General features: G+C 47.8%; 1 protein-coding gene across 2 annotated transcripts in view; it reads left to right on the top strand.

The window, feature by feature from the left end:
- The window catches only part of Syn3 (synapsin III), a 525,100-nt gene that overhangs the window by 220,826 nt on the left and 288,621 nt on the right, over positions 1-15,653 (top strand). The window lies entirely within an intron of this gene.

Here is a 15,653-nt window from a genome sequence, read left to right as displayed (position 1 = left end):
CCTTATAGGGAATAATGCGGCTGTGGGCACGCGAGTGGGTGGGCTGGGCGCGTCCCGGGCCTGCGCGCCCCGCCTGGTCCCCCCCTCCCCACCAGCGGAGCCCACGCCAGGGCCGCTGCCCCACGCCCACTCGCCCGCCCTCGGCCTGGGACCCACACCAGAATCCGCTCCCATCCGCCCGCTAACACCGAGCCGGTTGGAAAGTCTAGAAGGAAATACTACCTCTCCACCTTTTCTGGACAGAGCGGAGATGGAGAGGAAAGACTTGGGCAAATGCTTGCTCGCTCTCTCTCTCTCTGTCTCTCTCTCTCTCTCTCTCTCTCTCTCTCTCTCTCTTTCTTTTTCCCTCTCTCTCTCCCCTTCCTCTCTTTCCCGCGTAAGAAACCATTCCCTTTGGGGGGGGACTGGCTCAGATAGTTACCTGCCTGAACTCACAGAGAGCAAGGGAAGTTGCGGTGGGCTCATTCACCAGACCCGTTACTGGCCGCGCAGGGCTGTTGCTGCCAAGGCAATGGTCGAATACGGGGAGATCAGGACAGAAAACAAGCCCAGGTTACAGTGCACTGAGAAAGCGGGGCTCTCGGAAGGGTAGTGTGTAAGGAGGCTGTCTGAGGGCACCCAGTGTTGAGGAGAATTAATGCAAAGATGGAGTAAAACCAGATCTTGGGAAAGTCTCCAAGAGGAGTAACTGTGACAGATGATGTGAATAATAACCCTATTACTAACCCAGTTATTCTGAGATATATACACATACATATTTTATTAATTTATTTATTTATCTATTGTGAGAGGGTCCCAATGCAGAGCCCAAGTTGACCTTGAACTTCTGATCCTTCTGCCTCAGTGCTGGGATTATAGGTGGGCAGCACCACCCCCTGCCCGCACTACGTGCGTTTAGAAGCAGGATCCCACACTTCACTTCGTTTACACCCGGAATAATCCTCCACCAAGGAAAAGCAAGCAAAACTATCGCGCATGCTACCCAGAGGAAGAAAGGGGCCCAGAAAAGGGGAGCTCCGTTCGCACTTTTCCATTGACTGTCCTTATCAAGAGAGATGGTTATTTCCTTTGCCCACAAGTCAGACAAGTGCTCTAAAGCAGCAGAGGTCTTTTTAATCCGACCACACTTAAAACATCTTTTCTTTCTTTCTTGTGCTGTTTTGGAGACTTGTATGTTTCAGAAATGCTGAAAGTAAGGCTGAGGATGTAGCTGGCAAGAGTGTTTGCCTAGTCCAGGTTTAGTATCACATGACCACAGTTCTAACAGTGAAGGCCAGAGGATCTCAAGTTCAAGGTCATCCTTGCTTACATAGTGAGTTCAAGGCCAGCCTGGAACACGCTGCCTCAAAGAAAAAAAAAGGCTGAAAGTTTGCACCGCATAAGTGCTGGGAAAATGCATGTTTCTCCTCAGGAACACCCAGCGAAGTGACTTTTTGGTAGCAGAAGCAGAAAACGTTGTGGCGGATGTGATTTCCAAGAACATTCTGTTGTAATATCGCTGTGTTTGCTGTGAAACAAGGTCTCATTATGTAGTTGAGGTTGGCCTTGAACTCTCAATCCTCCTGAGTGCTTCTAAGAACATTTCATCAACTCCTTTCCCCCTTAAACACTTAGCCTTGGTGAAAGTAAAGCAGCTTTCATATATTTTTATCAGGTCTCACCTCAGCTTGTCAGAGCCTCCCCTCCTTAACTCTGTCTCTCCATCCTGCCCCCCCTCTCAGCATCCTTCCAACCCCGTCTCCTGGGATGTGGTTTCGTTGTTCTCCAACCAGACTGCATGCACTTGGAGGCCTGAGATATTTGGCCACACTGCTTTTGGGTCTTCTGGCCATGAAATAGGGTGGCTTGAATGCGGATATAGCCTGTAACCATTTGAGTCCTTAGCCCTGGGCACCCTGGGGCCTCTCTGAAGGACAGGTTGAATGAGGACATACTTGAGGGGATTTGAGAGGCTGGCTGGAACTTGTGCAGTGCCAGTCATGTGGAAGGCTTTATGCGACACTGTAGACCAAGTCCACTTTACTTAAGAACCTTACATGACGGAGGCCCTCTCGTCTCAGCTTTCTTTGTGAATGACACTTTTGTCCAAAGTGTCAATGTTTTCCCCAAGATGTTAGCCTTGCCTGGAGCCTGAGTACCAGGCAGATGACATCTGCTGTATGTCACACAACAGGTCCCTCAGAGAAACCATTTGAAGCATTGCATCCCAGCAGCTATGTCCTTAGGAAAATGTGTCTTCTAGTTGTTTCCCCAGTTGAAAGGTAACAACGCTTGCTTTTTGATTTATTTCCTCTCACTTCCTATCCTGGGTTGGCCCATGCAATATTTTAGAGTCATTGAAAGTTAATGGTTGCTGGGGTAGGGGAAAGACATTTTCTTCAGTGGTACAGCCATGGGTAAGTTGTACATGCTTTTCAAGCAACATTAATTAAATCCACTGGGAGTCTCTCTCTCTCTCTCTCTCTCTCTCTCTCTCTCTCTCTCTCTCTCTCTCTCACACACACACACACACACACACACACCGATACATCAAAGTAGAAGAACGCTTGTTGGAAGAAGAAAGGGTTCACTAGAAGACGATGGGGAGGGGACAAAGAAAAGGTAATATGAGGTGATTATAATCACTATATGCATGTATAAAAAATGGTCAGTAAAGAAAAATTTAAAAAAAGAACTCAAAGTCCTTCTTGGTTGAGAGTTCTCCTTTATGCCTAAGCTGAAGTACTCCCCTCTGCCCACCCAGCAAGGTCAGCTGAGTCATGACCCCAAGGACAAGCAGGAGGGTGCTCCATGAGTCCCCAGTGAGTTATTCTCCCAGCCGACCATGCAGCCTTCAGTCTGGACCTTAGGGCATCCGGCAGGCTAAAACCACACAGGGCTTTCTTTTCACGTCCATTTAAGGGAGATCTATAAGTCTTGGGTTTAAAAAGTTTCAACCTCCAGTCAACATGTCCTCAAGCCTACTAGGCTGGCCAGCTCTTTTCTTTCGTGGGGAAGGCGGGGCCGTGCGTACCCTCTGTGCCTCAGATTACAAGACGCTGGAGTTTGTTGGCAGGGTTTCCTTAGGGGTCTAAGGACTACACAGTGGAGCTCAGTTGCTACCCCATCCTCACTTTATGTGTTAGAAAAATTAGGCTCAGACAGGTGGAGGAACTTACCTAGTGCCTCACAATTGGCTAGTGGCAGAGCCAGGTGTGGATGGCAGACACCCCGTATCTGGCTGTCTCCGTCACATTCGTGGGGCACAGTCCCCCACCCGCGGCCGTGTCACGTGACCTGCTGCTTGCCCCCTGGCTTGGAAAATGCCAGCATTCGTAGATTCTTGGCTCCTTTCTTATGTCCAGGAACATGTTCTTCACAGTCTCTATCCAGAGTGTCCAGCCTGTGGAGAACTACCCACACTGGTGAGATAGGTCTCTGCCACAGCAGAACCCCCTGACACAGTCGGTGCAAATACAGTGCTACGACCGAGTTTCAATTCCTGACTCTGCTCCCTCCCCCCGCTTTCTAAATTAATATCTGAATCCTTTTGAAAACATTCTGAGCATGTTCTACAAGGAGATGAGTGAAAACTTCCTCTCTGGAGGATCCAGCCCTGAGACCCGTTGTAAGCCTTCCTACAGAAGAGGTGAGCTCCCAAGTCTTTGACAAGTCACTTCACCTGGGCAGGACTCAATTTCTGTGCTCACTGGAGGAGTGGTATCACTTAATGGTGTCTCAAAACAAAAGGAAAAAAAAAAACCTTTATCATTCCCTAGGAAATTCTCAAAAGCAAGGTGAATGTTTCTGAAGGAAAGGTAGATCTTGGCATATTAGCAGATTTAACCAAAGCAAACGTGCCTGACTGAAGACCACCGACCCATCTATTAGCACTTAACCAAACGAACTTCCATTCTGCTCGTTCCTCCGAGACTGAAGGCTGAAAACAAAGAACCTTAGTGAAGACTGATGTCAGAGGCCTGGCAGAGACATGGGATCTTGTTCCTGGTGGAGCCTCTTGTAGTTACTTATTCATCTTTCTGTTTGCCTCCTGGATCAGGAGCATTACAGGGTCAGAAAGCTCTGCAGAGCTCACTGGACTCTCACAAGCCCTTCTGATCTCAACGTAGACGTTACCTCCTCCTAGTAACCTTCTCTCATGCATCCCCACAGCACCCTGCATTTTCTTCTTTTGTAAGACTTAGCTAACTCTAATGGGATTTCTTGCCCACACGTTTTCCTTCCTGGAGAGCGTGAGCTCTTTGAGGGCAAGAATAAAGTCTGGGCAACAGAGTCCAGTTCAGTATTTATTGAATGCACCCAAAGGTCAGCTCCAGTAAGCTGTCCAGTCTTCAGACATGGAGAGCTCACAAGCCTTATCCCTCTGGCCAGTGCTAGGGGGCGCTGTAAGCCAGAGAACGCCCATTTGCCCACTGCTGCCTGCCAGTCTCCCTGAGAGCCTTGAAGAGGCACAGATACACACCAGCCAGTGGGGTGCGGGTGCCTTGAGTGGGTGAAGCTAACCCCTCCCTTCTGACGGCCACAAAGGCTCTCAGTCAACAACCCGTCTGGGTCCACAGCTGCCGGAGCTTCTCCACCCCTAGGCTGGCCACATATCAACCCAAGTGGGAGAGACTTGCTTGGGAAGCGACATACTTGTGAATCATTGATTTGGGGGCCATGGGGAGGTCTGGGAACACCACAGAGGATGCCTCGGTCTCTTGGTTCCCAGCGGAGCTCTGGAAGGTTAACCTGGAGAAGATGCTGACAAGCCTGGGTCACATCCATTGCCTCATAGACAAGCACCTCATTGCTTCTCCCTCTCTTTCCCCTCTAGACCTTAGCCACAATGCCTTCCCCCAAACCCACAGTCCATGTGAAAGTCATTATATTCAAAATAGCCTTTTCCAAGCAAGAAGCAGCCTGGTCCACCCATCACCAGGAGCCCTGGCCAGACCCTCAGGGGAGTTGCTGCCCAGCACTGGGCAATTATGAGCCGAAGAAGGTAGCTACTCCAGGTCCTGTCTGTGCCTGGCACCAGCAGGGAGTAAATACCTTTTCTGGCTCCCATCTGGAACCAATTTCATGGCAGTAAAATTGCAGGGCGTCTCTTGTCCCAACCCCCACCCCCGCCACACACACACCCTCAGCCCTGCCAGGGAAGCGTAGACCCCTCCTCAGCAAGAGTCTCTGGCTGTGTTCACGTGAATCCTCGGGTTTTCGTATTTCTTTCCATTGGGAGCAGCTACTCCCAGGAATTTTAAGGCAGAAAACACATGTGTGTGGTAGAGACATTTTGTGTCCTGTGTTTTCTGGGGTGGTGGGAAATGGGAAGTCGAGTTAAATATTCCAGCTCTTGGTTTTCATTTAATGACCGCGTGCCCAGGCAGTCAGTTATTTCTGTAAAGGATACTATGCGCTGGAGGGACAAGAACTTCTCCTCCTCAACCCCATTTTAATGTGTTCCTTATGCCCCGTGGAGTTCATGTGCTTTTCCTTTAACAATGAGCAGCTCCTCGGTGGTTTCTCTCAAGGTGGCAGGCTCCACTACACACACACACACACACACACACACACACACACTCACGCATGCACACATCCACACTCACCTCAGCAAGCGGTCCCTATTGGAACTTGAGGAGTGGGATGGCCATGTGGTCAGCTCCTGCTACACTAGGCTGGGGGGGGGGGGAAATCTTGTTTCTGCAAAGGTACTTGACTTCTCTTCAGTAGAGCCTGCTGGAACTGGAACTGCCTCATCCTGTAGGGTGGGAACAGCCCAAAGAGCGCTGGACACCATTGATCACATCCTTCCTGAAGGCTGGCTGTGGAAGCTCCTTGATGCTGGGGCTTTCACTCACAACCTATCCATCAGTACCTCCCATCTCCTTGGTGGTCTCCCCCAGTGCTGTCAATGATGTTCTGTCCTTAGATCTTCCCTTTTCTGTTAGCCTCCACACTCACCCTGCTTCATCTCGGCTACTCCTCTGGCCTCAGCCCATCACTATCCTATGTGCAGTGGAACGGGCATTGCCCAGGACAATGTCCCTCTGCCCCCTTATTCTCCCTACCCACCATCCTGTAGACACTCCTATAGACATGGCCTGCTTGGACTTAGTTTTCCAAAACTTACTGTCTTGTCCCCTAAGTCCCTTCTTTCATTACCCATGTCTTCAGGTGGCATCACCAATTTCCACATTCTAGAGAGTCTTACACCATGCATCTCTTCTAACTATCCCATTCCTATTTTGACTGTCACCACCGCAAATCAGACCCCAAAGGTTCTTTTCCAACAATATCTGTTCCTCCTGCCTGTAGCCTTTCTGTGAGTCAAGTTCAACTTTTGTACAGCTGGCCCTAACGTGTTTGAAAATATAAATCTGAAGTCACGCTATGCCTTGCTATAAGTGACTCGTTCGTTCTCCATGGTCTTCTGAACAAAGTCTTAAACTCCAAAGGCACATGAGCTTCCCTGTGATCTGCTGCTTCCGGGTCTCTCTGGTCTGTCCTTCTGCCTCGCTCGAAACCTTTCTGCCTCGTTTCATCTTGCACCCTTCTATAGGCCGTCTTCCTCCACCTCATCTTCCGGGGATCACATGGTCACCTCTTAAGATTCTGCTAGAGTCATCAGTCAGGCTCCCCATTTCTCTTCCATCTCTTCCCCCACACGCACAGGGAAAGTCCACCAGGCCTCCTCCTCTCTGCTGCCCCTAGTGGTAGGTATGTCTTATTCTCCTCTGCATACAGCAAACCACATAGGAAATTGAACTAAGCAGGACAAAGAATCAGGCCTGTGAGTATCCCGTCACCATCATCCCATCACTTTGGGGTTGTGACCATATATATTTTTGCAAGACAAGGTCTTCTAGATATGTAGCTCTGAATGGCCTGGAGCAAACTATGTAGGCCAGGCTAGCTTCAAATTTGTGGCAATCTTCCTGCCTCTACCTCCCACGTTCTGTGCCAGCATACCCAGCCTTCCAGGATTTTCTAACTCAGTGTTAGGCCTTAGAGAAATAGTCACCAAATATTTATTTCTATGTCCTATAACTTTTTGTCAAGCTGGACTTAGATGATATGCTTAAAGGGTTTTCTAAAACAAGAAAAGAATCCCCACTACTTGAGCCTCTCTACTGTAGATTTCCTCTTCAGATCCTAACAACTCTAAGTAATCGATATCATTTTATACCCATTTTATGCCCAAGAAAACAGCTCAATGAAGCTAAACAGGGCCGGGCGTGGTGGTGTACGCCCTTAATCCCAGTATTTGGGAGGCCAAGGTAGGAGGATCCCTGTGTGTTTGAGGCCAGCCTGAGACTACATAGTGAATTCCAGGTCAGCCTGGGCTAGAGTGAGATCCTACATCAGGGGGAAAAAAAAAGAGATGGAGCTGTGACGTAGACCCACAGATCTCTTTCCAAGCCAGCACATGCCTGTAGACCGCAGTTTAGATGTCCAGTGTCCACTGGGACATTTGAATTGCTGAATCCTCTCTTCTTCATCTTTTGGGTTTACATTCAGTGCTCAGAGCTCTTGTTCGTTCTATGGGAAATACACGCGCGCACACACACACACACACACACACACACACGCACCACCTACCACAAGGACTGGGAAGGGCATTCCATCAGCAGGCAAGTAAGCCTGAGCTCCTGTTTTGTCTGGTTTGAAGTGTAGTGGAGCAGGAGAAATAAGTTGGCAGGCAATCTCTGGGGGTGTTGGGTGTGCCCTTCTTTACTTGGAATTTGGAGATTTGCCATAGGAAAGTTACATTTGTATTACAAAGAGAGGGCCCAGAGCCCAGAGACAAGCTCATGGCATACTGATCCATACATAAAAAAAAAAAAAGAACATCTATTGACTAAGGCTTCATTTCCTCCTGAAACTTCAAACATGAGGCTGAAGCAATGCACTATGTGTTTGTCCCAGTTCTGCTGCACACTATAGCTGTGTGACCTTGAGGGAATCAGTGCAAAACCAAGAGGTCGCATCTGATGGTCTCTCAGACTTCCCCGCAGAATATTCCGCCTGGCAACCTGAACAGGATGTTAGGTGTCCAGGCCTGTGATAACACTAAACCTGGAAAACTGCTTAACACCATAACTTGCAGCTGGCTTTTAATCTTTCCTCACTTTTCCACTATGACCTTGAACAAGCTCTTAACCTTTCCAAGCCTTGCATGCCTAGTGTGTGGGGGGGGGTGGTTGGAATACAGGAGAGATTCCTTAGAGTTTTCACAGGGATAAAACTGCACACAATATGTTGCATGAAAGCAAGGCATGGTGCCTGGTATGCAGCGACGTTTCATTGAGAACCCGTGGGCAGGGTGTGGCCCTGGGGAATGGAAAGGATGAAAGAGACCAGACTGCATCCTCAAGTAGCCCATGGTCCAGTGCCTGTGTCTATGAGTAGAAACATGTCCTTATGTATCTCCTTTGAGTCAGGGAGAAGACAAGGAAAAGTGCAGTTCTGGGACTCAGCCATTCCTCAGGTTTGTTTACGCACCCTTTTCATGTTCATCTTCACAGCAAAGGTGTCACATGGCCAGAATGCTGCTGTGTTGGGACTGAATCCAGAGTCCATGCTGCTAACCTGCCTCTTCATGGAGAGGGGTCTATGAGAATATTTGGGAACAGGGCTGGTGCCCAGTTTCAGTCACCAGATGGGCTTTCCTTCCCAGAATTTCTTGTATCCACTAATCAAAATGTGAATCAGCTCTGCTCCTCTCAGAAGAGAAGCTTGGTAGGGCAAAGTGTGTCAGGTCACCTCCTGCAGAACAGTACTTGAGTCACCGTGGCTTCCAGCCTCAGGGATGAGCACAGAGGTTAGAACCAGCATGTGTTTAAGTCCTATCCTCTTCCATCTCCCAAATGACTTTGTAAGCATATACTGGCTCCCTAAACATATGTGGACAAATGGGAATTCACAGAGGTAGTTGCAAAAAATAAGGTAATAGGGCTAGAGAGATGGCTTAGTGGATAAGGCATTTGCCTGTGAAGCCTAAGGACCCCAGTTCGATTTTCCGGTACGTACGTAAGAGACATGCACATGGGTCTGGAGTTCGTTTGCAGAGGCCGGAGGCCCTTGCGTGCCAATTCTCCTCTATCTGCCTCTCTTTCTCTCTCAAAATAAACAAATAAATAAAGACTTTTTTAAAGGTAGTAAATAACGAGCATTCCTCAGCATGCAGTGTGCTCCTGTTCGCACTGTGACACAGACTGTCGTCACCACCATTGCCATCTCACAGGAAGAAAGATGAGGCCCAGAGAGGTGTGGTAACTTGAGCCAGGGTCACACAGCTAATAAGTGGCAAAGACAGTATTCAGAACACACTGTCTAACCCAACGCCCCTCAGCATCTCTCTGCATGCTGGTGACCAGCTAAAGGCATCTTGCAAATACTATATATTGCTTTCCTTTCCTTTCATGCTCTAGATATTTCTCAGACTCTTTCCTTCCTTGCCCTTGACTAATTTTTTTTCTCCCTTCACCTGAATGCTCTTGCTTACTGTGGACTGAGAAGTCAGGTTCTAGAGTCCCTGGGCATGCCAAAGCTGGCACACAGTGGCTCATGAGAGCCCATCATTACATTTTCTAGAATTCTATGAGCCATTTGTGGAATATGCTCACTATAAACATTGTACTTATGAACTGACAAAGAAATTATATTAGAAGAAGAATAAATAACACTTGACACTCATCAATGGACAATCAGAGAGGCTCCTCAGCACATGAGGAGGATTATATTCAGATGAACCCATCATTGGTTAAAAATATCATAAGCCAAAAAAAATGCATTTGATGTACTGAACACCCAAGCTTAGCAAGAGAACACACCAGAGTGTATGTGGTTCACCCTCATGACAGGCGCTGGCTGGTTGCTGGGCTCATTATCACTGCCAAGCACCTCCACAGTGGTCCACACCATGTGTCAGCCAGTGGCTCGGGGAAAGAGCAAAATTCAAAGTCTGTATCATCTTCCCCTACCTTAAGGTTGAAAAAGAATAAAATCATGAGTCAGACCATCGTAGGCTGGGGACTGGCTGTCTCATGCCACCTTCTGCTCTTCTGCTCTACAGGTTACTTCCCCCGATTTTATCTGGGTGGGGGGCGCATTGCTGAGCACTCAGCCCCTGCACATGCTTTCCAGTTCTGCACTTGGGTGTCATTGTGCCGTCGCTGACAGCTGGTCAGGATGGGAGTATTTACACCACAGAAATTGGACAATGCTGCAGATCAGGGAGTGATCCTATCCTAGGGAGCCTGGTGTTGCCATTTCCTAACCGTGTGACCTTGGACAAGGAATTTAACCTCCTTGTGCCTCAGTTTCCTGATCTGTAACAGAAGGACAGCATTAGTGCCTATTGTGGTGATATATTAATGAGCTGATGCAAGGAAGGACTTGGCAGAATGTTTGACACAGAGTCAGCACCAACGGAGAGTATTGTCAATATTAATATTCAGTCAATGTCATGAGACACTGTCTCCTATCCATAGCCTTTGCTCCTACCTGAGCTGACTGCCGCCAATTCAAGATGATCTGACTTGAAATTTATCACAGTGTGCCTGGATGGTCTCCCTGGGTATACCTGGATTGTCTCTCTGGGAATATTAATAACTTTCTTGACATTATCACCAAGTACCTGACAGAAACAACATCCAGAAAGATTGATATTAGCTTTCAGTTTGGGGGGATCTCAGCCCATCATGATGGGGAAGGCATGGTGCCTGTGATGGCTCTGTCCATGGTGGTGGGAGCTTTTAGTATAGGGCCTGCTGTATCTTGAAGGAACAGGATGCAGAGCTCAGAGGAGAACCAGGATGAAATTTCACCTCAGGGCCCATCCTCATTAATCCACTGGTACAAGTTGGGACCTGTACTCCAAAGGTTCCACACCACCCCCAAAGAGTACCACCAGCCAGGTACCACCCAATGCTCAGACACGTGAGCCTACAGGGACATTTTACATGTAACCCTTAACAGTAGGCCACAGCCCATCTTTAGAAAGTGAGCTGATTGGCCGTTTTTTCTTTTCATCCCCTTCCAACACCCATGTCAAAATGGTGGCGAGCTCATTTTTCTTGTGTGGAGGACTTGTGGAGGTGGTAACAGTCACTATGAGGTCATAATGTAACAGTCACTTTGTGTCCAGAGGATAGTGCCCCAAGTGCTTCTCCCCATCCTCTGGGTTCTCTCAGAATCTTACAGCAGTGTACCTTCATTCCCCCCTCTGGTCCTTTGAGTCTTATTGTAATACATTCTTTGTCAGCTTAGAAGCCTGCAACATATTATGTCAAGTGAAATCCTTTAAATAAATGAAAAAAAAAACCTGAAAGGTAAAAATAATAATAAAGTGAGCTGATTGACCTGGGCAAACTGAGTTTTCATTTCTGAGCACTTAGCACAATGGCTGATACACAGCACACACTTACCACGCTGTGATTAGCCGTAGGTAAGAAAGAGTTCAGAGTGGGGAAAACAATTGGACTAAAGAACCATGGAGGATTTCCTAATCACATTACACGCCTGTTACGTGCTCCTTCTTTGCACTGGAGCAGTGCTGGGATCCTGTGTTTGGGGTTCACTCCTTATGAGGACCTTGTTGTACAGTCATGTTTGCATGTCAGAAGCTAAAAGCCCCCTGATTTGGTGCCTAAGGATGCCTGCTGCCCCCTGGAATCTGGCTTATAGCAACACTCTCCCTGTGTCTGATATTCATGGAGAAGCATGACCACCAGTAACTTGGCAAACAGCTTGGAATTGCTTCTGCCTCAAGTGTTTAGAGGAAAAAAAAAAAAAAAGTGTCTTGATGTCACATCCACACACTCCAGAAGAAAGCACACATACCTGGAGTGCTTTTCAAGGCCAGGCAGCTGGGGATAGGAGGCTGATGGCAATGGAAGGAGGGGAGCGCCTGAAGGCATGGGGGAAAAAATTTTTTTTTGGTCTCTTGTTCCTTTGTATAAACTGGTTGCTGGCTTATGCAACGCCCAATAATTAAAATGGCTGGAATGCTTTGCATTTTTATAGCAATGTGAAGGCGGCTCTGAGGCCTGGAGCTAGAGCCAACCAAGGGTGGGGTGGGGGCTGCCCTTCCTACACTGCCTGCCGTTCAGCTGGGCAGAGGTGCTAACATCTGGCTGTTGGGTGGGGGAGGAAGTGATGAGAGTCATGATTTGCTCTGACTTCTCCTTCCCCTCCTTGGAGGTACCTAAATGCACTATACCCCATAGGTGACCTTCCGGAAGTCAGTGCACCTTCTAGAAGCCTAGTGAGATGTGTAGATGCCTAAGGATGAGAAGCAATGATAAAGCTTCTTCTTACTGATTTTTTTTCTATGTACCATAGCCTACAGTAACAACACACACATTATTTGACTTCAAAACTAATCGGATTAGATTAAGGGCTGAGGAGAAGATAGCTGAGGCAGTACAGTGCTCGCCTCCCAAGCATAAGGACCTGGACTCCTCCCCCTGCACCTGTGTAAAAATCCCAGGTGTGGTGGTAATGCTCCTGCAGTCCCAACTCTGGGGAGGCAGAAACAGGAGACTCATGGGTGCTCTCTGACCAGCTAGCCTAGCTAATTGGTAAGCTACAGACCAATGACAGACCAAAAAAAAAAAAAAAAAAGGCCAGTCTGGGCAACTTAGCAAAAAAATTTTTCTCAAAACAAAATGTAGGGCTAGAGAGATGGTTTAGAGGTTGCCTGCAAAACCAAAGGACCCAGGTTTGATTCTCTAGGACCCATGAAAGCCAGATGCACATGGTGGTACACACGTCTAGTGTTCATTTGTAGTGGCTGGAGGCCCTGGCACGCCCATTCTCTCCCTCTGTCTCTCTCTCTCTCTCCCTCCCTCTTTATCTGTCTCCCTCAAATAAATAAACAGCAAAAAAGAAAAGAAAAGAAAAACAGAATGTAGCTCAATGGAGAAGATTCAATCCTCAGCAACACAAACACACACACACACACACACACACAAAATCAGATCATATTATTCTCCTGTTCCAAACTCTATCAAACCCTATTGCTCTTGAACACATGGGAAATGAGTTGTCCTCCGAGGCTCAGCTTGAATGGTTCCTGCTGGCACTGCCCCTAGGTCGCTGGCTCTCCCTCATATTCCCACCACAAGCTCCATCGCAGCTTCTTCTTGTGTCAGTTTCCAGCTCACATCATGTCACCTTTCAGAGTATCCTCACACACTAATGTATCCCTTGGTCCCATTTTTCAGGTTGACTTTATTGTCAGTACTTGCTGATCTCTGGCTTGATCTGATCTGCTTCTGGAATGAAGGGACTGGAGGGCAGAGCCTTCATCTGTCTCGCTCACCCTCGGTCCCAGGCATCTAGGTAGGCATATATATATATACACACATATATATAAATTGGTTTTTTTCAAGGTAGGGTCTCACTCTAGTTCAGGCTGCCCTGGAATTCACTATGTATTCTCAGGGTGTCCTCGAACTCATGGTGATTCTCTGCCTCCCGAGTGCTGGGATTAAAGTCCTGCACCACCACGCTCAGTTCTTCCATAATATTTTTTTTGTTTTGAAATAACAAATCAATAGCCAAACAAGGTAGGCCTCATGACCTTTACTTTCCAGATGAGAAAACGGAAGCTCAAGAAGGTTAAGTCACTTGTCCAAGGACATCCCTTTGGAAGGAATGTCACCAAGGTTTGTCTCATCCAAAGTCTGTGTTTAGGGATGAGTACACACGTTTGTGTTTCTTTCATGGGTAGCTGCTTTAGGAAATCTGGTAAGATGATGTCTGTGTGAAAGAAACCAGGAACCCCCACCCCCAGCCGTACAATGATGGGAGCAGAAAGGAACGATGATGTTCTTGGATCTTGGAACATTGGTTCTCGTTTAGTTCGGCCACCTGTGTGATCTCAGATGCCCTCTGAGCTCATTCTGAGATCTCGGCGCTGGGCACGTTGATGTACAGGGCATTGGCTTCCACTTCTGTGAGGAACGATAAGTGCATGAAGGCCCAACACACCACCGCCTTCTCCTTCCCTGGGATGGAGTGGGTGGGATGCTGCCTGGGAAAGATGCCCTCTGTGGCCGTGTGTGTGTCTGCTTGCGTACAGCTATAGGAGAGAGCAGGTCGGGCGTAGAAGTTGGCTTTGGAAATCTTTGGGTGCTCCCGGACTAGCGGTTGTGGTTGAATGTGGATCACCATGTCGGGTTCTCTCAGTGCTGTGCAGTGCTCCCCCGAAAGGAGGCCTGCTCCGCAGCCTGGCCTGCAGCCTCCAGAACCTGCTGCCGCCTCCCCTCTGCCCCAGCTCTAGCCAAGCAGGATCGAGACCTTCCTCCCATGACACAGGTTGCGTCTTCTTCCTGCCATTAACTTTTTGATATATATTTTATTTTGGCATGAGTCAAATTTATAGTAAAGTTGCGAGAATGGGTCAAAGAATTACCAGGTATTTTTCACCCAGGTTTCCTAGGTATTAATATATTATTTCTATGTTCCTCCCTCTCCCTCCTTCCCTCTCCCTCTCTCTCTCTCACCCTCTCTCTCTCTCTCTCTCTCTCTCTCTCTCTCTCTCTCTCTCTCTCTCTCTCTCTCTCTCTCTCTCTCTCTCTCTCTCTCTCTCTCTCTCGAGCATGGTACCAAATTACCTCTAAATATTTCGCTATACTTCAGTATGTATTTCCTAAAAGAGAACCACCACCTTTTGCAGTGTGTACCAGCTCAGCCCTGGAGTCAGACAGGCCTGCATTCTAAACCCTAATTCTATATCTCACTGAAAGTTCTTATGCCAATGAAGTCCTTCCCTGGACCTCAGCTTCCACATGTATAAAGCTAAGGTGCTAAGAGCACTGACCCCATAGGACCAGAGTGAGAATTAAATAAAGCACAAGTTGAGAGCTCCATTCTGTCTGAGACATGGACAAAGTCCACAAAATACATGCAAGTGTGTTTTGTAGGTTGCTGCCTTTTTTCACTTTAATTGTATTTATTTATTTACAAGCAGAAAGAAAGATAGAGAATGGGTGCTTCAGGGCCTCTTGCTACTGCAAATGAACTCCAGATACATGCACCACTTAGTGCATCTGGCTTTGTGTGAGTTCTGGGGAATTGAACCTGTGACAGCAGGCTTTGCCAGTAAGTGCCTTTAGCTGCTGAGCCATCTCTCCAGCCCTGCCTTTTTTATGTTGAAAGAGTTCCTTTCGGATTTCTCCTTCTTTTTACTCTTCAGGCCGAGTCTCATAGGTAAAAGCAGGACAGGTTCTTCCATTCACCTAAGGTTATTCAACATCTATATTGGGGCTAGCCCTGTCTGGTATATTACTAGTAAACGTTCTATCACTGTGATAAAATTCCTGAAATAGTCAGCTGAAAGGAGGAAAGGTTTCTTTTAGCTCACGGTTTCAGAGGTTCAGTCCATGTTGGTACTTTCGGATCTGTGGAGAGACAGAGGATCGCATTGGAAGCTCATAGTCAATGAAACTGCTCACCTCACAGCAGCCAGGAAGTGAGGAGAGACATGAAGGGGCTGGGGTCCCAATATTCCCTCCAAGGGCATGCCCCAGTGACCTGACTTCCTTCCATATGGACTTGCACATCTGAAAGATTCTACCACCACATCCCAATAGAACTACAGGCTGAGGACCACATCCAAACCATAGGATCTAGGAAAATGCCCAGAGCTCACTTATTAGTCA

The sequence above is a fragment of the Jaculus jaculus genome, chromosome 6 (genome assembly GCF_020740685.1).
Source record: "Jaculus jaculus isolate mJacJac1 chromosome 6, mJacJac1.mat.Y.cur, whole genome shotgun sequence".
Classification (NCBI taxonomy): Eukaryota; Metazoa; Chordata; class Mammalia; order Rodentia; family Dipodidae; genus Jaculus; species Jaculus jaculus.
The sequence above is the reverse complement of the archived record's forward strand: the minus strand, read 5'-3'. Positions and strand labels throughout refer to the sequence as shown.